We start from the raw sequence: 24209 nt of genomic DNA on the forward strand, positions 1-24209 counted from the left end.
AAGTCTGACTTTGAACAGTAACACAGAAGCAAGAACTGTCTAATCACGGCCCTGATTCCATTCAACAGGAGTCAATGTGGCAGGTGTGCGCTGGTGTGGACTTGTGAGAGCACCACGGAATGATGAGGGATCAGGCATTAAGGGAGAGAAGGCCCCAAGGATCAGGGCAGGGATATTTCTCTGACCACCATTTGCTAAGTGTGTCTCAAGTGACGGTGTTACTGAATCAAACTTGGGTTCACTCACCTACACACAGTAAAGCCAATCTACTCACACCAGATTATGGTGAAGGGCAGTGCAGCATTTGTAGGCAGGTGCCAGACAAGGAGTCTGGGATAGCTAATGCTCGAAAAATCTGAACTCTGCAGTGGGTTTCATGGAGGCATTTTAAAGGCAAGGTGAGGGAGGGAAGTCATAGGGTGTATAATCGGCTTGTGCACAGTTCTCTGATTGCTCAGTGGTAGAGTAACAGGATGGTAACAGGGGTTAACGTTATCAGTCCCCAGACTATAGTAGATCTGGAGGATATGTGCTCGTGATCATCAAACAATTAACTTTTTCCATTTGGTGTGGGGGTTTTAGCTTCTGTAAAACAACTAAGGAAATGTGCTAGATAACAGATACTGTTATCTAGGTACTTCAGGTAGGAACGAAAGATTCTGTGACTGCCATATGGCTGACTGACTTGAAACTCTTACTAGTTCTCCTGGCCCAACTGCTGTCTTTGTCCTACATGTTCATATCCTTTCAATCATGAATTCATCTTTTTATGTTTATAAAATCAAATTTGGGTTCACTTACCACACACAGTAAAGCCAACCTACTGACTCCAGTGGTGTGGTAAAGGAAAGTACAGCCAAAACAGTAATACCCTCTGTTTGTTTACTCTTTTTTTTTTTAAGATTATTTGTATCTGGCTGTGGTGGGTCTTCACTGCTGCGTGCAGCTTTCTCTAGTTACAACGAGCAGGGGCTAGTCTTCATCGTCCGGTGCAGACTTCTCATTGCGCTGCCTTCTCCTGTTGTGGAGCACAGACTCTGGCAAATCAGTTTCAGTAGCTGCAGCACTTAGGCTCAACAGGTGAGGCTTGCAGGCTCTAGGGCACTGGTTCGGTAGTTATGGCCTAGGGGTTTTGTTACTCCGTGGCCTGTAGAATCTTCCTGGACCAGGGATCGAACCAGTGTCTCTTGCATTGCAAGGCAGGTTCTAATCACCAGGGAAGCCCTGTTTATTCTTTAAATTGTTCTTTCCTAAGAGTGTCCAGGATTTGATCTTTGTTCAGAAGCCATTTTCTTTCTTTTAGTTCAATCATGAATTCTTGAGCCATCCTTTTGTGACTCAGAAGAGACCTGAGAGATGATAACTTTTCTACAAACAAGAGGCAGGCCAAGGGCAAGGAGGCAGTGGTCTGTCCCAGGAAGGCTCCGTGGAGTCCTCCTGGGTTATAAAGGGGCCTGAGGGTTTCCACACTGTATTTCATTTGCGTGTTACTCACAATACCTGGTGTGTCTGGGCTAACTTCAGTAAAACACGCTGTGTAGCCGTCCTGCCATAATGAGAGCCTTGGGGTCCTTTAAGGTTGGGGGGTTAGATCTATTAGAGTTTTAGGATGGACCAAACTAGATTAAAGCACAACCAGAGTCAGGAGGAGAATTTTCTAGAAATTTGTTCACAGTCAAAAAGAACAAAAAAATTGTATTATCATGTACCAGGAGTAGGGTGGTAATGAGGGGGAAATTGACAAATTCAAGGACCCTGAAGATATTCAATAGGAGTTGCTTTGTGACCAGTTGGACATGGAGGTGAGAGCAGAAGAATCTAGGATCTCTCCAAGATGTTGTGAGAATGCTGATACCCTTAACCAAAGAGGAAAATAAAGACACAGGACCAGTTTTCCAGAGGTAGAAAGTTAATTCCACTCTGAACGTGTTGATGAACAAGATGCTTTGGTCTATGGGTTTCTCCCATTCAGTTTTTGCCACATTGTAGTATACAACGTTAGCCATTGTTGTAAATAAAGATGTTCTGATATTTAACCTGTGAACTTTGGTTCTGCCACTCAGTATTCTATACCTCAGCAGTTCCATGATTTCTCATCACTATTGGACTATGTGGACCTTTATATCTTAAAATGAAACACGCACTTTTGAGGATTTTTGTATTCAAAAGAAAACTCATCTCAGTCATACGGCAGACGTGTGCCGATCACCTATTATGTTGAAAGGTATTATCCAGGAGACATGATCACACAGAGAGTCCTGCCCGCAAGGAGTTTTGCTGTTTCTGTTGATTTAGGGCTGCACCATGCAGCGTGTAGAATCTTAGTTCACTGAACAGGAGTTGAATTTGTACCCGCTACATTGGAAGCACAGAGTCTTAACCACTGGACCACAGGGCAAGCCCCCTGCCCGCAGAGTTAACAAGCTGAGAGTCATTTGGGGTAAACTCCTTCAGACTTGTAGGAAAAGGTGGCTTTTCTAACCGTACACCACCTCCCTCGTTTACCCATCAGCCTGTCAACTACAAAGTAGGTCGAATGAGCGCAGTATGTTCAGTGACATTAATGAATATTGTGCTTCTTGGGTCCTGACATTCCACAGCCTGATTACTCACCCCAAGCCTGCTGCTGCATGCCTGGAGGGCAGAAAGGAGGGCTGGGCGGAGCTGAGCAAGCAGCATCAAGCCCAGGCTAGGAAACAGATGGAAAGAGGGATGGGAGAAGAGATTAACTCAGCACCAGCAAGCCAGCACCCCCACCATTTGGGAGACCACCCATGATGAAGCTGTACTCAAAAGGAGAACAGACTGCATCACTCCCATTCATGTAAAATGGAACAGTGGATCTATTTGTACATACATAGAAAATGCATGGACGGATACACAGGGATCTCTTAACCTCTGGGAACCAGAGATGATTCCTGCGGAGAGAGGCTGCCATCAGAGTGGGAAAGAGACTTCCTTTCTCTGGATCCCCTTTGGTTCTATTTGAATTCTTAACAGAATGAGGTCTCACTTCTTCAGTGAAACATAAAATGAATGCAGCATTCACAAAAGTTTTTAAATCAGTAAGTTCATAGAATTGCCTCAGTCAGTCCAGTCGCTCAGTCGCATCCGACTCTTTGCGACCCCATGGACTGCAGGACATCAGGCCTCCCTGTCCATCACCAACTCCTGGAGTTTACTCAAACTCATGTCCATTGAGTCGGTGATGCCATCCAGCCATCTCATCCTCTGTCATCCCCTTCTCCTCCCGCCTTCAATCTTTCCCAGCATCAGGGTCTTTTCCAATGAGTCAGTTCTTCGCATCAGGTGGCCAAAGTATTGGAGTTTCAGCTTCAGCATCAGACCTTCCAATGAATACTCAGGACTGATTTCCTTTGGGATGGACTGGTTGGATCTCCTTGCAGTCCAAGTCATAGGACCCAGCAACTCCACTCCAAGGTACACACCCGAAAGTGAAAGCAAGAACTCACAGCCTTGTACACATACATTCACAGCAGCGCTAGTCACAACAGCCAGAAGGTGAAAATAGCCCAATGCTCATCAACAGATAAACGATAAACGAAGTGTGATCTGTATATACGGTGGACTATTACTCGGCCATAGAAAGGACGGAAGCACTGACACAGGCTACAATGCAGACGTGCCTCAGAACCGTGTGCTAGGGAAAGAAGGCAGTCACAGCAGGTCTCATATTGTATGAATCCATGAATGTGAAAATGCAGAAGAAGTAAATCCATAGAGACTGAAGCAGATTGGTGGTTGGGGAGAAGGGAGAGGAGAAGTATAGAGTAACAGCTGTTTAACGGGTGTGAGTTGCCTTTTGGGGATGATGGAGACGTTTTCGAACTGAATAGAAGTGGGGGTTGTAAATGTACTAAATGCTTCTGAGTTGGTCATTTTAAATTGGTTAACTTTTGTGTTATGTGAATGCCCCCTCAGTAAAAAGATTAATTAAAAAAAAAATTACTGAAGGTGGGAGGGGTGAGGGTCTAGCCGAAGGTCACAGGTCACCCTAGCAACAGCAGTGAGAATGTTAGTGGGTCGACTTCCCTGGTGGCTCAGATGATGAAGCGTCTGCCTACAATGCAGGAGACCCAGGTTCAGTCTCTAGGTCGGGAAGATCTCCTGGAGAAGGAAATGGCAACCCACTCCACTGTTCTTGCCTGCCTGGAAAATCCCATGGACGGAGGAGCCTGGTAGGCTACAGTCCATGGGGTTGCACAGAGTTGGACACGACTGAGTGACTTCACTTTCTTTCTTTCTTTTTACAGGGTATACGGGGTAGGGAGCCCATAAAACTGGCTTGCATCCCCTGGCCCCGTGCTCTCTTTAAAAATAGTTCATTGGAAATAGAGCAGAAAGAGATTAAATCAAAATTCAAAATAATGATCACAAGGCTTATCCATAGCCCCATCACACTAAGAACTAAGTTTTATTTAGCTGCTTCATGAAGGAATCATCAGAATGACAAATAATTCCAAGGCAGAGTCAAGAAACAGATGTACCTGTAGTCTGTTAAAGAAAACAAGACTGACCATAACTCAAGGCACTCTCCGCAGTTTCTGAGTTGCATGCACCCAGCCTGGCTCCAGCCTCTTTAGACTTGGTGTTAACAAGTTGTCCAGCCCTGGAGAGCCCACTGAAGCTCTCATGGACGCTTATGACACACACTAGGTTTTTGTTTGTTCAGAACTAACAGTGTTCACAGACTGGGTTCTGAATCACTCCCCTTGACCTTCATCTTGCCCCTGATTCTACTTACATCTTTTGCAGCTGCTCCACTTTGCTGCTCCTTCTTCCATTTTTGTCCTCACACTGGTGATTAGACTTCACGGTTTCTATTATTTCTCTAGTCATGATCTCCAAGCTTCATTCCTGTGATTTCTGGTTCCCAGCTTGGCCAAACACCCACTCTAGACTTATTTCATTCCTGGAACCCTGTTTGGTAGAGAGAGAAAAAGAAGAAGAAAAAAGTAGGGGAGGAAGGGAGGAAAGAAAAGAGAGAGGAGTGAGAGGAAGGAAAAGAGAGGAGGAGGGAGGGAGGAATAAATGGGAAAAATAAAAAGAATTGAAAACTTAGGGGCATTTTTTCACAACTTTGGTGTAGGGGAAAATATTCTAACTACGATACAAAATCCAGACATCATAAAATAAAAGATTTATAAATTCATCTTTAAAAAAAACATTTTAACATAAAAAATAAACTTCAAAACACAAGAAATGAAGGAAAACATTTTCTACTATATCACAGACCAAGGGCTAAATGTGTAAATATATAAACAGCTACTATAATTTTTTAATCAATAACTCAATAAAAGAGTTGGCGAAGTATAGGAACGTATTCTAGCAGGACCCTATGGGGCCTTCCTGGGACACACCCCCGCTTCATTCCCTCTGCTCTAGCTCCTGTCGGAAGTACCCAGATGACAGTATCTGATGCACATTTCCTGAGTTGTTTTTATAGATGCTAACTGCTGCTGCTGCTGCTAAGTCGCTTCAGTCGTGTCCAACTCTGTGCAACCCCATAGACAGCAGCCCACCAGGCTCCTCCATCCCTGGGATTCTCCAGGCAAGAACACTGGAGTGGGTTGCCATTTCCTCCTCCAATGCATGAAAGTAAAAAGTGAAAGTGAAGTCGCTCAGTCGTGCCCGACCCTCAGCGACCCCATGGACTGCAGCCTTCCAGGCTCCGCCGTCCATGGGATTTTCCAGGCAAGAGTACTGGAGTGGGGTGCCATTGCCTTCTCCGATACACACACTGCTATATACGAAATAAACAAGGACCTACTGTATAGCACAGGGAACTACATTCAACACTTTATAATGAACCATAATGAAAAAGAATATATACGTGCATGTGTATAACTGAATCACTTTGCTATACACCTGAAACTACCACAACATTATAAATCAACTATACTTCAATTAAAACCCACACTGCATCCTCAGGTTTTAAACAGCTGCCTGGTACCAGCATTTATTAACGAGTCTACTGCATGCACCCTCAGTTGCTTTTGTGGTGTCCCACTCTTTGTGATCCCAGGGGCTGTAGCCCACCAGGCTCCTTGTCCATGAGGATTTTCCAGGCAAGAATACTGGAGTGGGTTGCCATGCACTCCTCCAGGAGATCTTCCCAACCCAGGGATCAAACCTGCATCTTTTATGTCTCCTGCATTGGCAGGTGGATTCTTTACCACTAGCGCCACCTAGGAAGTTCAACCAGTCTATTGAAGTGAAAAGTGAAAGTCACTCAGTGAGTCCGGCTCTTTGAGAATACAGTCCATGGAATTCTCTATGCCAGAATACTGGAGTGGGTAGCCTTTCCCTTCTCCAGGGGATCGTCCCAACCCAGGGATCAAACCCAGGTCTCCCACATTGCAGGCAGATTCTTTACCAGCTGAGCCACAAGAGAAGCCCAAGAATACGGGAGTGGGTAGCCTATCCCTTCTCCAGAGGATCTTCCTGACCCAGGAATCAAGTCACCACCAAATAGAAGAAATTAACCATTTGATGACCCTGAGCACATAGCCTTCAGGCTTACCGGTGCCTAAGGATTGATAATGTTAATCCCTGTGACACACTCTGTTACCTCACCATCAACCAGTCAGAAGTGTGTACGAGCTGATCACAAACCCCTCCCTCACCTGGCCTCCGAAAATGCTTTGTTGAAACCCATCAGGGAGTTTGGGTTTTTTGAGCACTGGCACCCCACTCCAGTACTCTTGCCTGGAGAATCCCATGGATGGAGGAGCCTGGAAGGCTGCAGTCCACGGGGTCGCTGAGGGCCGGACAAGACTGAGCAGCTTCACTTTAACTTTTCACTTTCATGCATTGGAGAAGGAAATGGCAACCCACTCCAGTGTTCTTGCCTAGAAAATCCCAGGGACAGGGGAGCCTGGTAGGTTGCCGTCTGTGGGGTCGCACAGAGTCGGACACGACTGAAGCGACTTAGCCTGCACTCCATGCTTGGCACCTGCAGTAAACGCTGCACTTTCCTTCCCCACAGCCTGGGGTCAGTAGAGTGGCTTTATGGCGCACGGGTGAAAAGATCCAAGTTCAGTTTGGTAACAAGAACAGGACAGTTTACCAAAAGCAAATGCTGTGGCTTTAAAACATATAAAAGACACACAGCCTTATTCATAAAATACAAACGCCACTGAAAGCTTCACTGAAATATCACTTTCACACATCAGTTTGGCTAAAATGAATCAAAGAGCTTGGTAACACACTTTGGTCACTAAGGCCATCCCAAAACAGAGCTTCTCATACCTTGCTGGTGGAAAAGTAAATTGGTAAAACCCCCGTGGATGGCGATTCAGTGGTATCTGTCAAAATTAAAAATATTCAAGACATTCCACTTCTAGGAATTTATCTTATAGTATTCTCACATTAGCATATTATATAATATATTACTATACTATATTAACCCACTCCAGTGTTCTGGCCTGGAGAATCCCAGGGACAGGGGAGCCTGGTGGGCTGCCGTCTCTGGGGTCGCACAGAGTCGGACACGACTGAAGCGACTTAGCAGCAGCAGCATACTATATTAGTACAGTAATAAAAGGTTATTTATTCCAATATTGTTTGTCTTAGAATATTCAAAATTTATTAAAGATTTAATTAGTTTTTTAAGTAATGAAATAAAATATTTTAAAAGACTTTAAAATTGAAGGATAGTTAATTGATTTGCAATGTTATGTTAATTTCTCCTATAAAGTAATTTCAGTTATACATGCGTGCATGCGTGCTCAGTCAGTTCAGCCATATCCAGCTCTTTGTGACCCTGTGGACTGCAGCCTGCCAGTCTCCTCTGTCCATGGAATTTTCCAGGCAAGAAGACTGGAGTGGGTTGCCATGCCCTCCTCTAGGGGGTCTTCCTGACCCAGGGATCACACCTGTGTCTCCTGGATTGCAGGCAGATTCTTTGCCGCAGAGACCACCAGGAAAGCCCCAGTTATATATATACATACCCATACATTATTTTTTATATTCTTTTCCATTATGAAGCCTCCCTGATGGCTCAGTTGGTAAAGAGTGTGCCTGCAATGTGGAAGACCCAGGTTTGATCCCTGGGTGGGGAAGATCCCCTGGAGAAGGAAATGGCAACCCGCTCCAGTATTCTTGCCTGGAGAATTCCATGGACAGAGGAGCCTGCTGGGCTGTAGTCCATGGAGTCACAAAGAGTCGGACAGGACTAAGTGACTAACACTTTCACTTTCATTGTCCATTATGGTTTATCAAAGAATATTGAATATAGTTCCCTGTGATATTAAGTAGGACCTTGTTGTTTATCCATTCTCTGTATAATAGTTTGCATCTGCCAATCCCAAACTCCCACTCTGTCCCTCTCCCACCCCCCACCCCTTATTGGAAACCACAAGCCTGTTCTGTTTACCTGTGAGTCTATTGAGAGATAAGTTCGTTTATCATGTTTTAGATTCCACATGTAAGTGATGTCATATTGTCTTTGTCTTTCTGACTTAGTGTGATGATCTCTACGTCCATTCATGTTGCTGTAACAGTCCTGTTGCACTCCTGTTGTGGCTGAGGAATATTCCATTGTAACTATGCACCACATCTTTATCCATTCCTCGTTGATGCATTTAGGGTATCTCAATGTCTTGGCTACTGTGAACAGTGCTGCTATGAACACAGGGGGATGTATTTCTTTTTGACTTATAGTTTTGTCTGGATATATGCCCAGGAGAGGGATTGCTGAATCATAGTCTCTTGAGGAACGTCCATACCGTTTTCCATAGTGACTGCAACAACTTGCATTAATGAAATATTTCAGAAGACTTTTTTCTACCTTATTGTGAGAGCATTTGACATGAAATCTATCCACATAACAATTTTTTACGTGTATAATACATTACTGTTGAGTATAGGAAGATTCTATGTTTTAGATAACAAGTGAAATAAATCCTTAGGAAGACTCACGATTGAAGAGGCAGATGTCAAAATTTGGTGATTTTGTAACTCTGGCCCTGCCTCTGGGCCTGTGGATTTTTTAAAAGCCATCCATCCCTGGGGGAAAAAAAAAAGAAAAGAAAACCTAGGGTTTATCCTTCTCCAAAACCTGAGTCCTTTGACAAACAAGCTCGCTCCTGCAGCCATGCAGAGCTCTCTGGTTTTCACTCCTCTAGCGGAGCTGTTGGTTTATTGACAGATGGTATAGCAGTGAAAATACAGCCACACGGGACAGAAGTAAAATCAACGAAAAATACCAAATCACTCTCTCCAAAAGAGATTTCCTTTTTACTCTAGTAAATGTGATTCAGGACTTTTAAATAAAAACCACTAAAACAAAATATTTGCAATAGGTATGCTACATTTCAGGGTTTTAGGAACACAGCAAACCTGGCTATGGCTAGAATGAAAAACACTTTACAGCCTATTTGTAGCAGCTGGTCAGCTCCCTCTTTAGAGAGAGAAAGAAGACAACACATTTTTACCAGCTCTGTCTTCCTAAATAGCTTTCTAGTATGCAATTAATTAGAAAGCTTTATTTAAATGTAAATTGAGTGGGTCGGTGTGGAGAGGTAAATCGATACCCATCAGATTAAAGATAAGGAAAAGGAACGGAATGACCTATATATTCAGAATGTTTTGAAAGAATGATCGTTTGTCTTTTATGCTCAGTGCTAGAGAAATTGGCTCAAAGTTGGCAAATAACCACTGGGAAACCGTAAAACTGCCTGTCTAAAACCTGTTCTTTTCTGTGGTTATTTGGGCTAAGCCAACAGCTCTGCTGGTCCCATCAGCATGTTGTGAGCCACAAACCTCTAACAGCCCATCACAGGCTGAGGGCAGTCACAAGTGCCCTGGCAGGTAGCTTCTTCACCTGGCCTGGATCCGATGTGAGGACAGGGATCAGCTGATGGGGTGTAACAGTTCCTATGGCGTTTCCTCTATAGATTGAAAAAAAAAAAATCTGATGTCTGAAAAGAGCCACTTTATCTAAAAAGTTATGAACAAGCATGAAGAGGCTTTCCTGTGTAGGGAGCTGGTTTCATCTTGCAAAATGCATTCTCTGGAGGTTTGCTTTTTAAGAAACAACTGTGCTAAATACCATTGTTACAGAACCAGGCTTGGGTTGCTCACCCATGAGCCATAAAGCCAACCTGTTGACACCAGGCTGTGGTGAAGGGAAGTGTGGAATTTACTGTAAGATGCCAATACAAGAATAGGTGCCTCAAGCTCTCAAACCCTGAATTCCCCTGACTTTTTAATGGCAAAATGTGGGGGAGGAGGGCCAGTGTGCATCCTAGGGTATGTGACCAGCTTGTGCACAGTTCTCGATTGGTTGATGGGGAGGTAACAGGATGATGTCATAGGGGATTACGTATCAGTCCTTAGGTGCCAGTGGGTCTGGGGGCTCATAGTCATCAAGTAATTAGTTACTTTTCCTTTGGTAGGAGTTTAGCATCTGTGAAACAACTCAGGAAATGTGGGCAGATCCTGTTATCTAGGTCCTTCAAGGGGAGCCAGAGCAGAGGATATCGGGGAGGGGCCTGTCCCAGAAGACCTCATAGGGTTGTGCTCAGTTATCACATGTCAATAAAATGCTAGAGATGAGCTTTACTAGTTTTAAAATAGCCAGTTTCCAGTCATCTAAAGGCAGGTTTGCTGTAATTCCCGCAAATATTTTTATCAAGTATTTGTCAAAATATTGTGGAATAATATACGGAAAGAACATACACAGTCAAAAGAAGAAAATGCAACATTATCGGTAAGCAGGCAGGGTCTAAATTTTTTTTCCAAACTGTAAAGTTTTCCCCTCTTTGTACAGGAAGTTGGAAAAGGAACTAAAAATAAAGCAGAGTTTTAGTTTAATTACTGACAGGCAACCAGTTTTATTTTTTTTTTCTTCTGGAATATTCCATTCCCCATTGGCAAAACATACTTCATAACAAAAGCAGAAACAGAAGAGATGTACCACAAAAACAACGCCAACATTAAGTTCAAATGCTCCTGTCTAAAATACTAGGTACCTGTTTGTCTCTCCCATAATGCAAGCTTTATTTCAGGTAAACCACTCAGCTCTATGGAGCTCCTTGCAGAAGAACCGGGTTCCTTCCAATTGTCGGTGTCAGGCAGGAGAAACAGGGCCAGAGGCAGGTTGAGCTGAGGTCAGGTCCTTGGAGGTGCCAAAGCCTGGTTCTGAAGAGCAGAAATGGGGCTGGGTGGAGGTCAGAACATGAGTCAATAGCCAGAGACACCAAGTTCAAACCAGGACAAACCAAACCCAGTGTCTTGGGGGCAAATCTAAGGATACATCAGGCAAGGATAGTCCAATAGGCAAATCAAAGGAGACAAAGGAACATGTAAAATAAGTGTGGCTGGATGAGCACAGATGTTGTGTTTAGCGTCAGGGCCTCTTCTCTACAAGGAGGCTTCTGCTGATCTTAAAGGAACAACACTCTGAAACTATCAGAGAAGGAAACAAAAGCAGTGAGCAGAAGTGGAGCCTTGGTTATGCGCCAGCAGGCACCCCAAGGAAGACCTGTGAGAAACATACAAGCTAAAGACTGAGGTCACTGTTGTTAGAACGGTAAGTCACACGCAAGCAGACCGCAGAACCCTTGAAAGACAAAGACAGATGTAATATTCATCCAATAATGCATTCATTAGGATGTTTATTGAGATCCCACAGCCAGGCACTGCACTGAAAACTGGGGCTAAAAGGTTAAACAAGGGAGGGTTTCCCTGGTGGTCCAGCAGTTAAGAACCCACTTTCCAATACAGAGGAAGATGGTTCGATCTGTGGTCCGAGAGGATACCATGTGCCAAGGAGCAACTGAGTCTATGCACCCCAACTACTGAGCCTACAGTCTAGAGCCTGAGCTCTGTAACAAGAGAAGGTACCCCAGTGACAAGCCCGAGAGTAGCCCCCTGCTTATCATAACTAGAGAAAGCCTTCACACAGCATCAAAGACCCAGCACAGCAAAATAGAAATAAATAATTTTTTTTAAGCTAACAAGGAAGTTCCCTGGTGGTCTAGTGGTTAGGATTCTCGGCTTTCATTGCTGTGGGCCCAGGTTCAATCCCTGGTTAAGGAACTGAGATTCTGCAAGGTGCATGGTGCAGCCAGAAAAAAATTTTAAATGTTATAATAGTCTGTGCTCCCCAGAAATTCAGAGACAGCCAAGTAAATAAGCAATTCCAAAAACAGTGAGATGAATATACTGCAAGAGGAAATTACGGGGTGTTAAGATAAGATGGAAGGAGAATGGAAGGTTTCTGAAGGAGATGAGATCTAAGCTGAGGACTGGAGGAGAGATACAGGGGGATTTCTCTCCTTACTTGAGTACTGTGCTTAATTATTCCCCAGACCTAAAAACTTCAGAAGCAGCACAAAAGGAGACAAACAAATGAAGGTCCCCAGAACAGGACCCAGCTGCAAGGAGTGCTTCCAGAATCTTGGCTCTCTGTTCACCGATGCTGGAACAGAAATGTGAAGACAGAGTTACCGAGGAGAAATAAAGAGTGGCTTGATTTCTTTGCCAGGCAAAGGCAGAACACAGGAGGTTCCAGAACTGTGCCCCCTCCCTGGGAAACAGGGAGAGGTCTCCTGTCAGGCAGCCGGCTGTGATGAGAATCAAAGCAGTAACAGTTGCATTCTTTCTTCTGCAAAGTTTCAAAAGGGTGGGGTTGCTGACAGGATTAGGGTGTGTGCAGGTCTCTTCATCTTGATGAGCTTCTCTATTCTTACCTCAGGTGGTTTCAGGGATGCTGGTTTCCCTTGTAGCTCTGTCAGTAAAGAATCCGCCTGCAATGCAGGAGACACAGGTTCAATCCCTGGGTCAGGAAGATCCCCTGGAGAAGGGAATGGCAACCCCCTCCAATCCCATGGACTGAGGAGTCTGGCGGGCTACACTCCATGGGGTCCCAACAGTCAGACAAGACTTAGTGACTAAACCACCAAGGTCATGGAGGCTAAATGAAGGCTGGTGGTTTCAGACGGTAAAGCCTACAATGCGGGAGGCCTGGGTTCGATCCCTGGGTTGGGAAGATCCCCTGGAGAAGGAAATGGCAACCCACTCCAGTGCCCTTGCCTGGAAAATCTCATGGACAGAGGAGCCTGGTAGGCTACAGTCCATGGGGTCACAAAGAGTTGGACACGACTGAGTGACTTCACTTCACTTTATTGTCATCAAAGAAATGGGAGACACAGAAAGGCTTTGTGCCTGGGAGCCCCACAGGGCCCTGCTCAGCATAGGGAGTGCCTGGCAAAGGCTGTTTCTCAAAATACTGAAAACACACATGTAGAGCTTACGTCAAACCTTTATTTAGCTCAGTCATGAGGGAACCACCAGAATGACAAAATGATTCCAAGGCTGAGTCAAGAAACAGATGTACCTGTGTGCTTTGTTGCTCAGTCATGTCTAACTCTCTGCAACCCCATGGACTGTAGTTTGCCAGGCTCCTCTGTCCATGGGATTCTCCAGGCAAGGATACTGGAGTGGGTTGCCATGCCTTCCTCCAGGGGAATACCATCTGAGCCACCAGGGAAGTCCAGATGTACCTATAGTAAAGAAAATAAGACTAGAATAAAATTATCAATTTAGATGCAAAACTCAGTACCTACAAGGCAATAAGCTATCATCTTTAGGGTTATTTTCTCTCGTAAGCAGAAATTGTTTGCATTGCTCTTGGACAAAAAGTTATTTTTAACTTTTTCTTTAACATATAACTTCTAATTTTTGTTGTAAAATGCCTGGGCCCTATTCATTGGTAAATAGTAAGTTAAATAAAATGATACTTGCCTAGAGTCAGATAATCCTGAGATAGGCTTACTAAGTGATGCTCTAGCATAACAATAAAAATCATGCCACCATGATTTGGAGAACTTTTTTTAGAGTAACCTCCTCAAAATTTTAGCCTCTGAAATTTACCAACTGTGAAGACACGTCATGAGGAAAGTTGTGACTACATTCGATCTCCATGAATATCGTAACTACTAAATAATAGTTTTTTTCATTTTATTAATAGTAGTAAAATAGATTGTTTTTCTAGTTGAGCTATTTCAAATCCTAACAGATCATGCTGTAAAGGTGTTGCACTCAATATGCCAGCAAATTTGGAAAACACAGCAGTGGCCATGGGACTGGAAAAGGTCAGTTTTCATTCCAATCCCAAAGAAAGGCAATGTCAAAGAATGCTCAAACCACCACACAATTGTCCTCATCTCACACTCTAGCAAAGTAATCCTCAAAATTCTCTAAGCCAGGCTTCAATAGTACATAAACCGAGAACTTCCAGATGTTCAAGCTGGATTTAGAAAAGCCAGAGGAATCAGAGATCAAATTGCCAACATCTGTTGGATCATTGAAAAAGCAAGAGAGTTCAAGAAAAACATCTACTTCTGCTTTACTGACTACAGCAAAGCCTTTGACTTTGTGGATCACAACAAACTGTGGAAAATTCTTCAAGAGATGGGAATACTGGACCACCCTACCTGCCTCCTGAGAAATCTGTATGCAGGTCAGAAGCAACAGTTAGAACTGAACATGATACAACAGACCGGTTGCAAATTGGGAAAGGAGTATGTCAAGACTGTATATTGTCACCCTGCTTATTTAACTTATATGCAGAATACATCATGCAAAATGCCGGACTGAATGAAGCATAAGCTGGAATCAAGATTGCCTGGAGAAATATCAATAACCTCAGATATACAGATGACACCACCCTTATGGCATAAAGTGAAGAAGAACTAAAGAGCCTCTTCATGAAAGTGAAAGAGAAGAGTGAAAAAGCTGGCTTGAAACTCAACATTCAAAAAACTAAGATCATGGCATCTGGTCCCATCATTTCATGGCAAATAGATGGGGAAACAATGGAAACAGTGACAGACTTTATTTTGGGGGGCTCCAAAATCACTGCAAATGGTGACTGCAGCCATGAAATTAAAAGATGCTTACTCCTTGGAAGAAAAGTTATGACGAAACTAGACAGCATATTAAAAAGCAGAGACATTTCTTTGCCAACAAAAGTCCATCTAGTCAAGGCTATGGTTTTTCCAACAGTTTGTATGGATGTGAGAGTTGGACTATAAAGAAAGCTGAGCGGTAAAGAATTGATGCTTTTGAACTGTGGTGTTGGAGAAGACTATTGAGAGTCCCTTGCACTGCAAGGAGATCCAACCAGTCCATCCTAAAGGAAATCAGTCCTCAATATTCATTGGAAGTACTGATGCTGAAGCTGAAAATCCAACAGTTTGGCCACCTGATGTGAAGAACTGACTCATTAGAAAAGACCCTGATGCTGGGAAGGATTGAAGGCAGGAGGAGAAGGGGAGGACAGAGGATGAGATGGTTGGATGGCATCACCAACTTGATGGACATGAGTTTGAGCAAGCTCTGGGAGTTGGTGATGGACAGGGAAGCCTGGCATGCTGCAGTCCATGAGGTCAAAAAGAGTCAGACATGACTGAGCAACTGAACTGACTGAACTGAACTGAAGGAATAAAAATGATGACAGCCACCTGTGTTCCCACCACTCTTATTCTTCCTTACCCCCTGCCCCAGCACAGTTTTACGTTTGTTTTCTCACTGAATCACCTCACCAGTCCCACGTGGTAGGTTTTATCATATTTAATTTCTGTAGTTGAGGAAACAAAGGAGCACAGAAAATAAGCAACTTTCCCCAAGTATAAATTAGTAAAGCTTTTTGGAAGGGCATTTGGCAGTATGAATCCAAATTTTAAATATATGTACATATCTTTTGACCCAGTTAATTCTCCTTTAGAATCTACCCTAAAGACATGTTTGCTGTTCAGTACAGCAATGTTTATATCAGCAAAGGAGCAGGAAGAAAGGGAGGGAGGGGGAGAGAAGGAGAAAAGAACAAATCTATGAGTCATCCAAGAGAAGTGGTTAAATAAATTATGATCTATCCATATTATGGAATATTAAGCAACCTTAAAAATGAATGAGGTAAACCCATTCTTTTATTGAAGTATAGTTGAGTTATAATACTGTCAGTTTCAAGTGTGCAGCAAAGTGATTCAGTCTTATTTTTTCAGATTCTTTTCCATTATAGGTTATTAGGTAGGTAGGTTTAGTCGCTAAGTCGTGTCCAACTCTTGAGACCCTACCAACTGTAGCCCACTAGGCTCCTCGGTCCATGGGATTTCCCAGGCAGGAATTGGAGTGGGTTGCCTTTTCCTTCTCCGGGGGATCTTCCTGACCCAGGGATCGAACCCAGGTCTCCTGCATTGCAGGCAGATGCTTTACCAACTGAGTCACCAGGGATGCAAGATAGTTCCCTGTGCCGTACTGTCAATCCTTGTTCCTTGTCTATTTTATATGTAAGGATGTGTTTCTGTTAGTCCCATGCTCCCAGTTTACCCCTCCTCTGTCTTCCCCTTCTGTAACCATGCTTGTTTTCTATGTCAGTGAAGCTCTTTGTTTTGTAAATAAATTCATTTGTATTCTTTTTTAGATTCCACATATAAGTGATATCATATAGTATTTGTCTTTATCCAGCTTACTTCATTTCTGATGATGTCTGGGTCCATCCATGTTGCTGCAAAGGACAATACTTCACTCTTCTTTTGGGCTAATATTTCATTGTGTGTATACACCACATCTTCTCTATCCATTCATCTGTTGATGGACATTTAGGTTGCTTCCATGACTTAGCTATTATAAATAGTTCTGTTACGAACACTGGGGTGCGTGTATTTTTTCGAATTGGAGTTTTTGTCTTTTCCAGATGTATGCCCAGGAATGGGATTGCTGGATCCTATGGTAGCTCTACTTTAAGGAACCTTCATACTGTTCTCCATAGTGACTGTATTCTGCCCATTTTTTGATTGGACTGTTTGGTATTTCTGATATTCAGTTGTGTGAGCTGTTCATATATTTTAGAAATTGAGCCCTTGTTGATCACCTTGTTTGCAAATATGTTGTTTTTTCATCTTGTTTATGCTGAGATAAACCCATTCTTACCTCCAAGATATTTTGCTCAGTGAAAAATGCAATTTGCAGAATAATGCACTCATGTAGAGTACAATGTGCTTTTGAAAGGCTGGACAGGACATACATCAACAGTTGATGGTGGTTACCTAAGGCTGAGGGAGCAGAATGGGGGAAGTGGAAGAAGATAAGAGCGGGAAGAGGAGAGCTTTCCATTTCATTCTATACTTATACATGTCTAGAACCATTTATAATGGAGATTGATTGATTACAGAATGTTAAAAAAAATAACTAGTGGTCAGAGTTCAAGAAGAATAACTTGCTAGAGATTATCCACCTAGTAAAAGCAATTTAATGAAATGTTGAAATGTTAGTCATTCAGTCATGTCCAACTCTTTGCGACCCCATGGACACCAGGTTCCTGTGTCCATGGGATTCTCCAGGTAAGAATACTGGAGTGGGTAGCCATTCCCTTCTCCAGAGGTTCTTCCCAACCCAGGGATCAAACCCAGGTCTCCTGCATTGCAGGCAGATTCTTTACTCTCTGAGCCACCAGGGAAGCAATTTAAGTTACAGTTCAAACTCAGGTCTGGCTGGCTTAAAAGCTATAGGCTTTAATAAATTATTCACCCGGCGGACCACCCATGGCTGCATCTACTCAGGGCTGTTATTGAGGACTTGTCTACCATGTCAGTCGGGGAGAGATTTCCTTGAGACGAAGGATTAGGACCTGCTTTGCTTCTCCCAATATACTGGTGTCATTTGTTTTCTTCTGAAACAATGAGAATTCTGGAACAGAACATAACAGGTTTTTATTTTGACCACCAAGAAATTCAACATCAAATCTAGCATCTAAATCCCATATTATGGTGAGTCCCTGGTGGTTCAGACAGTAAAGAATCCGCCTGCAATGCAGGAGACCCAGGTTCGATCCCTGGGTTAGGAAGATCCCTGGAGAAGGGAGTGGCGACAAAGGAGCCTGGAAGGCTACAGTCCATGGGGTCGCAAAGAGTCAGACATGACTGAGCAACTAACACTACTGCTACCTTCAAGGTAAACATTCAGTCTCAGGCACAAAAGTTGCACATTTGTGGAGCTCACTCACCCCGGCTGAGTCAGCTACTGCCATGGTTGGAAGGCCAATCTGCCAGCCCCGGTGTGGCACTAGCCTTTGAAGAAAGCAGCCACTTGACAACAGATTGACCACACTGGACCATTTCCACCTGGAAAGACAGAAATTCATCTTGCCTGGAATTCCACCTACGGATGTTCCTCCCCAGCCCTCAGTGCCTCAGGGTAGCATTACTATTCAAGGATTTAGAGGGCTTGCTGCTGCTACTGCTGCTAAGTCACTTCAGTCGTGTCCGACTCTGTGCGACCCGTAGACAGCAGCCCACCAGGCCCCTCCGTCCCTGTGATTCTCTAGGCAAGAACACTGGAGTGGGTTGCCATTTCCTCCTCCAATGCATGAAAGTGAAAAGTGAAAGTGAAGTCGCTCAGTTGTGTCCAACTCTTAGCGACCCCATGGACTGCAGCCTACCAGGCTCCTCCGTCCATGGGATTTTCCAGGCAAGAGTACTGGAGTGGGGTGCCATTGCCTTCTCCTTTGAGGGCTTAATCCTCTGAAATGAAATCTCTCTGAACAGAATAGAACCTAGGGATCCACTTGACAGCAAAGAAAATGCAATTAATCATGAGAACCAATGAGACTCCCCCACAACCAAGAAGCCACTGGCTTGGCACTTCCCTGGTGGCACAATGGCTAAGATTCTGTGCTCCCAAGGCAGGAAGCCCAGGTTCAATCCCTGGTCGTGGAACTAAATCTCACATGCCACAGTTCAGTTCAGTCGCTCAGTCATGTCTGACTCTTTGCGACCCCATGGACTGCAGCACACCAGGCCTCCCTGTCTATCACCAACTCCTGGAGCTTACTCAAAGTCATGTCCATTGAGTTGGTGATGCCATCCAATCATCTCATCCTTTGTCATCCCCTTCTCCTCCTGCCTTCAATCTTTCCCAGCATCAGAGTCTTTTCCAATGAATCAGTTCTTTGCATCAGGTGGCCAAAGAATTGGAGCTTCAGCATCAGTCCTTCTAATGAGTATTCAGGATTGACTTTCTTTAGTATTGACTGGTTTTATCTCCTTGCAGTACAAGGGACTCTCAAGAGTCTTCTCCAGCACCACAGTTAGAAAGCATCAATTCTTCAGCACTCAGCCTTCGTTATGGTCCAACTCTCGGATCCATACATGACTACTGCAAGTAGTAATAGACAGGCTACTTGACTAGACAGGCTTTTGTCGGTAAGGTAATGTCTCTGCTTTTTAATATACTGCCTAGGTTTGTCATAGGTTTTCTTCCAAGGAGCAAGTCTCTTAATTTCATAGCTGCAGTCACCATCTGTGGTGACTTTGGAGGTAATAAAGTAAATCGTCACTATTTCCATTGTTTTCCCATCTATTTGCCATGAAGTGATGGGAACGGATCCCATGATCTTACTTTTTTGAATGTTGAGTTTTAAGCCAGCTTTTTTCACTCTCCTCATTCACTTTCATCAGGAAGCTCTTTAGTTCCTGTTTGCTTTCTACTATAAAGGTGGTATCATCTGCATATCTGACGTTATTGATATTTCTCCCAGCAATCTTGATTCCAGCTTGTGCTTCATCCATCCTGGCATTTTGCATGATGTTCTATTTGTATAAGTTAAATAAGCAGGGTGACAACATACAGCCTTGACATACTCCTTTCCTGATTTGGAACCAGTCTGTTGTTCCATGTCTGGTTCTAACTGTTGCTTCTTGACCTACATACAGATTTCTCAGGTGGCAGGTAAGGTGGTCTGGTATTCCCATCTCTTAAAGAATTTTCTACAGTTTGTTGTGATCCACAAAGTCAAAGGCTTTGGCATAGTCAATAAAGCAGAAGTAGATGTTTTTCTGAAACTCTCTTACTTTTTTGATGATCCAACAGATGTTGGCAATTTGATCTCTGATTCCTCTGGCTTTTCTAAATCCAGCTTGAACATCTGGAAGTTCACAGTTCACATACTGTTGAAGCCTAGCTTGGAGAATTTTGAGCATTACTTTACTAGCGTGTGAAATGAGTGCAATTGTGTGGTAGTTTGAATATTCTTTGACATTGCCTTTCTTTGGGATTGGAATGAAAACTGACCTTTTCCAGTCCTGTGGCCACTGATGCATTTTCCAAATTTGCTGGCATATTGAGTGCAGCACTTTCACAGCATCATCTTTCAGGATTTGAAATAGCTCAGCTGGAATTCCATCACCTCCACTAGCTTTGTTCATAGTGATGCTTCCTAACCCACTTGACTTCACATTCCAGGATGTCTGACTCTAGGTGAGTGATCACACCATCGTGGTTATCTGGGTCATGAAGATCTTATTTGTATAATTCTTCTGTGTATTCTTGCCACCTCTTCTTAATATCTTTTGCTTCTGTTAGGTGCATACCATTTCTGTCCTTTATTGTGCCCATCTTTGTATGAAATGTTCTCTCGATATCTCTAATTTTCTTGAAGAGATCTCTAGTCTTTCCCATTCTGTTGTTTTCCTCTATTTCTTTGCACTGATTGCTGAGGAATCTCCTTGCTATTGCTATTGCTTATCTCTCCTTGTTATTCTTTCAAACTCTGCATTCAGATGGATATATCTTTCCTGTTCTCCTTTGCCTTTCTCTTCCCAGGTATTTGTAAGGCCTCCTCAGAGAACCATTTTGCCTTTTTGCATTTCTTTTTCTTGGGGGGTGGTTTTGATCACTGCCTCCTGTACAATGTCATGAACCTCTGTCCATAGTTCTTCAGGCACTCTCTCTATCAGTTCTAATCCCTTGAATCTATTTGTCACTTCTACTGTATAATTGTAAGGGATTTGATTTAGGTCATACCTGAATGGTCTAGTGGTTTTCCCTACTTTCTTCAATTTAAGTTTGAATTTTGCAATAAGGTCTTGTTTTTTGCTGACTGTATAGAGCTTCTTCCTCTTTGGCTGCAAAGAATATAATTAATATGATTTCAGTATTGACCACCTGGTGATATCCATGCGTAGAGTGGTCTCTTATGTTGTTGGAAAAGGGTGGTGTCTGCTATGACCAGTGTGTTCTCCTGGCAGAACTCTGTTAGCCTTTGCCCTGCTTCCTTTTGTACTCCAAGGCCAAATTTGCCCATTGCTCCAGATATTTCTTGACTTCCTACTTTTGCATTCCAGTCCCTTATGATGAGAAGGACATCTTTTTGGGGGGTGTTAGTTCTAGAAGGTCTTGTAGGTCTTCATAGAACCATTCAACTTCAACTTCTTCAGCATTACTGGTTGGGGCACAGACTTGGATTACTGTGATGTTGAATGGTTTGCCTTGGAAACCAACAGAGATCATTCTGTTGTTTTCGAGACAGAAAATGCCACATGTCACAACTAGAAATTCCACTTGCTGTGAGTAAAAGAGCCCACATGTCCCCTCCCTCTTGACCCTCCCTCCCATACCTGTGGCTTATTCCCACTAATGTAGGGCAGAAGCCCACACAACTCTGTAAAGCAGTTATCCTCCACTTAAAAATAAAAAGATCCCACATGCCATAATGAAAATTGAAGGTCTGGTGTCCCACAAGTAAGACCCAGCACAATCAAACAAATGAATATGAAAATCAAACAAACAAGCAGAGAGAATAGAACCAGCGCTACTGGAAGGGCCGGCCACTGAAGATTTACAACCGTGTCTCTCACTGGGCTTTGCTCTTGGCTACAGGCGGCCAGCTCTTCCCAGGGGCAGCCCACGTCAGAAATATGACTAGTGCATAGCTGTCAGTCTTTTAAAAATGGAAAACTTCCCTTTAAAAGAGATAAATTTATCAAGCCCTTCTTCAAATAGATTTCTGGGTAGACATCCTCAGGGTTCAGCAAAGACGTGAGCTAACTATAATTATGGTGGAGCACAGTGGGGGAAGTGGTTGTCTCCGAACCCAAGCTGGAGTTGAAAGGCCACAGCAGCAGGTGTCTCCCACTTTTTAAGATTCTCTTAACCTACGTGTGCAGCTGCACAACCTGCCCCCCAGTCTGGGGCCTTGCTTGTTTGGGTTCTCAAAACAACATGCTCTGCCCTCTTCCCCTTCCTCCCCTCATACCCAGATCCTGGCTCTGAGGGTTGTTTGTTTTTTTTTTTTATCCTGACCCCATCTATCTGATCTTCCTCCTTATCTCAAATCATAATCTCTTCAGTTTGCAAAGTTAGAGCCTCCATTTGCTTGCTGTGTCTTCTGAAGGCTTGTTTTCTAAGGAGTTAAACATCAAGTATATAGTTAAAGCTATGGTTTTTCCAGTAGTCATATACGGATGTAAGAGCTGGCCCATAAAGAAAGCTGAGCACCAAAGAATTGATGATGCTTTTGAACTGTGGTGTTGGAGAAGACTCTTGAAAGTCCCTTGGACTGCAAGGAGATCCAACCAGTCCATTCTGAAGGAGATCAGCCCTGGGATTTCTTTGGAAGGAATGATGCTAAAGCTGAAACTCCAGTACTTTGGCCACCTCATGCGAAGAGTTGACTCATTGGAAAAGACTCTGATGCTGGGAAGGACTGAGGGCAGGAGGAGAAGGGCACAACAGAAGATGAGATGGTTGGATGGCATCACTGACCCAACGGACGTGAGTCTGAGCAAACTCTCGGAGATAGTGAAGGACGGGGGAACCTGGCATGCTGCAGTCCATGGGGTCGCAAGGAGTCAGACATGATTTAGTGACTGAACAACAAAAGGTCAAGTGGCTCCTCGATATACCTGGAGTGGGGAGTTAGGTTTTAGATGACAAGAAGAGGGAACAGCATAACTTCCCGGTGTGGCGGGGCCTCTTTTCAAAGTGTGTGTGCGCTCCCGTTCCCCCAGGTGCCTGCCTCTGGGTCTTACAGTCTCAGTGCTCTTAGCTGTGTCTGAGGAGGAGGACTATTAGAACTATCTGAAAGCCCTTTTTCTTTTTCCATAAGTGACTCTTAAGATTCAATTCCATAACATAGGAAGCTGAAGAGCCCCAACCTCAGAAAGATAATTACGTAAAAGCTAGAGCTCATGCCATCTCTATGCGTGTTATGATTCCCTTATCTCTGAGTGAAGTAACTTAATTAGTAACTCAGTGAGCTTAATTGGTGTGTATTAGAAACAGAAAAAATAATCACTAATATGATTACTTGGAGCTTAAATGAAAGCCTAGCTCTGCTCTTTTTGAGCTATAATTAATTTGTGTTTGTTGTGAAATACGAGTACCTTTTGAGTGCATCCAAATACAGAAGGGATCTAATGTGCAGAACTGTGCTTGCAGTTAGGTATGCCAGGGGGCGCTATGGCCCAAGATTTACATTTTACTCTTAAATCCTCTGGATTTGGGTAAAGCAATTTTAAATAGTATTAGCCCAGAATGTTTTTTAATAATAATAATAAAATGTTGTCTTCTAAGGGCTTTCTGTTTTCCTTGCACACATCCCCCTTCGTTTTTCTATCTCCTATTCATAATTGTCCCATCTTTTCCCTCTTTCATTCTATATTATCTCCCTTTTTTAAAAAAATTAGGTTATCTCCCTCTTATATTAGTAGTTTGTCCCTTTACTTAACCTTTCTGCAAATCCAGTACCAAGGGCTGTAACTCTTCCTTTTTGAGATAATGTATATGCTAATTATATTCTAATTATTAACCAACAGGGACTGCCCAGAAGAGCACGTATCCTGAGAATGGTATCAATCAACACGCCTGGGAACAGAGTTTGTGAGCCAGAGGTTGGAATATGTGTTCTGATAAGTGTAGGGGTACATTTGAGAGCAGTCAGATAAAGCTTTTGGAATTGAGGCCACACAGTAAAACTCAGGTCACATAGTTTGTATGGTTGGATCTCAAATGCCCAGCCTCATGTGCTCAAGAAGAACTCCCCAAAGGCTGTCATGGTGTCACCTCACTCCTTGAACCTACATCTCCTAAATTTGATTATATGATAAAGATGAGTGTGTCACATCCACAAAGCCTAGGCTAAATTGCAAATTTTACCAGGGCAAGAAAGGACCTTTTTTGCTTTCTTCATTGGTTCATTGGTTCATTGGCATAAATTAGCATATAATGCCATCTGAAAGACCTTCTCTGATGGTTCAGCTGGTAAAAAATCCACCTGCAATGCAGGAGACACAGGTTCGATCTGGGTCGAGAAGATCCCCTGGAGGAGGAAAATGACAACCCACTGCCATATTCTCGCCTGGAGAATCCCATGGACAGAGGAGCCTAGCGGGCTACAGGCC

Source organism: Bos taurus, chromosome 4 (genome assembly GCF_002263795.3).
Source record: "Bos taurus isolate L1 Dominette 01449 registration number 42190680 breed Hereford chromosome 4, ARS-UCD2.0, whole genome shotgun sequence".
Lineage (NCBI taxonomy): Eukaryota > Metazoa > Chordata > Mammalia > Artiodactyla > Bovidae > Bos > Bos taurus.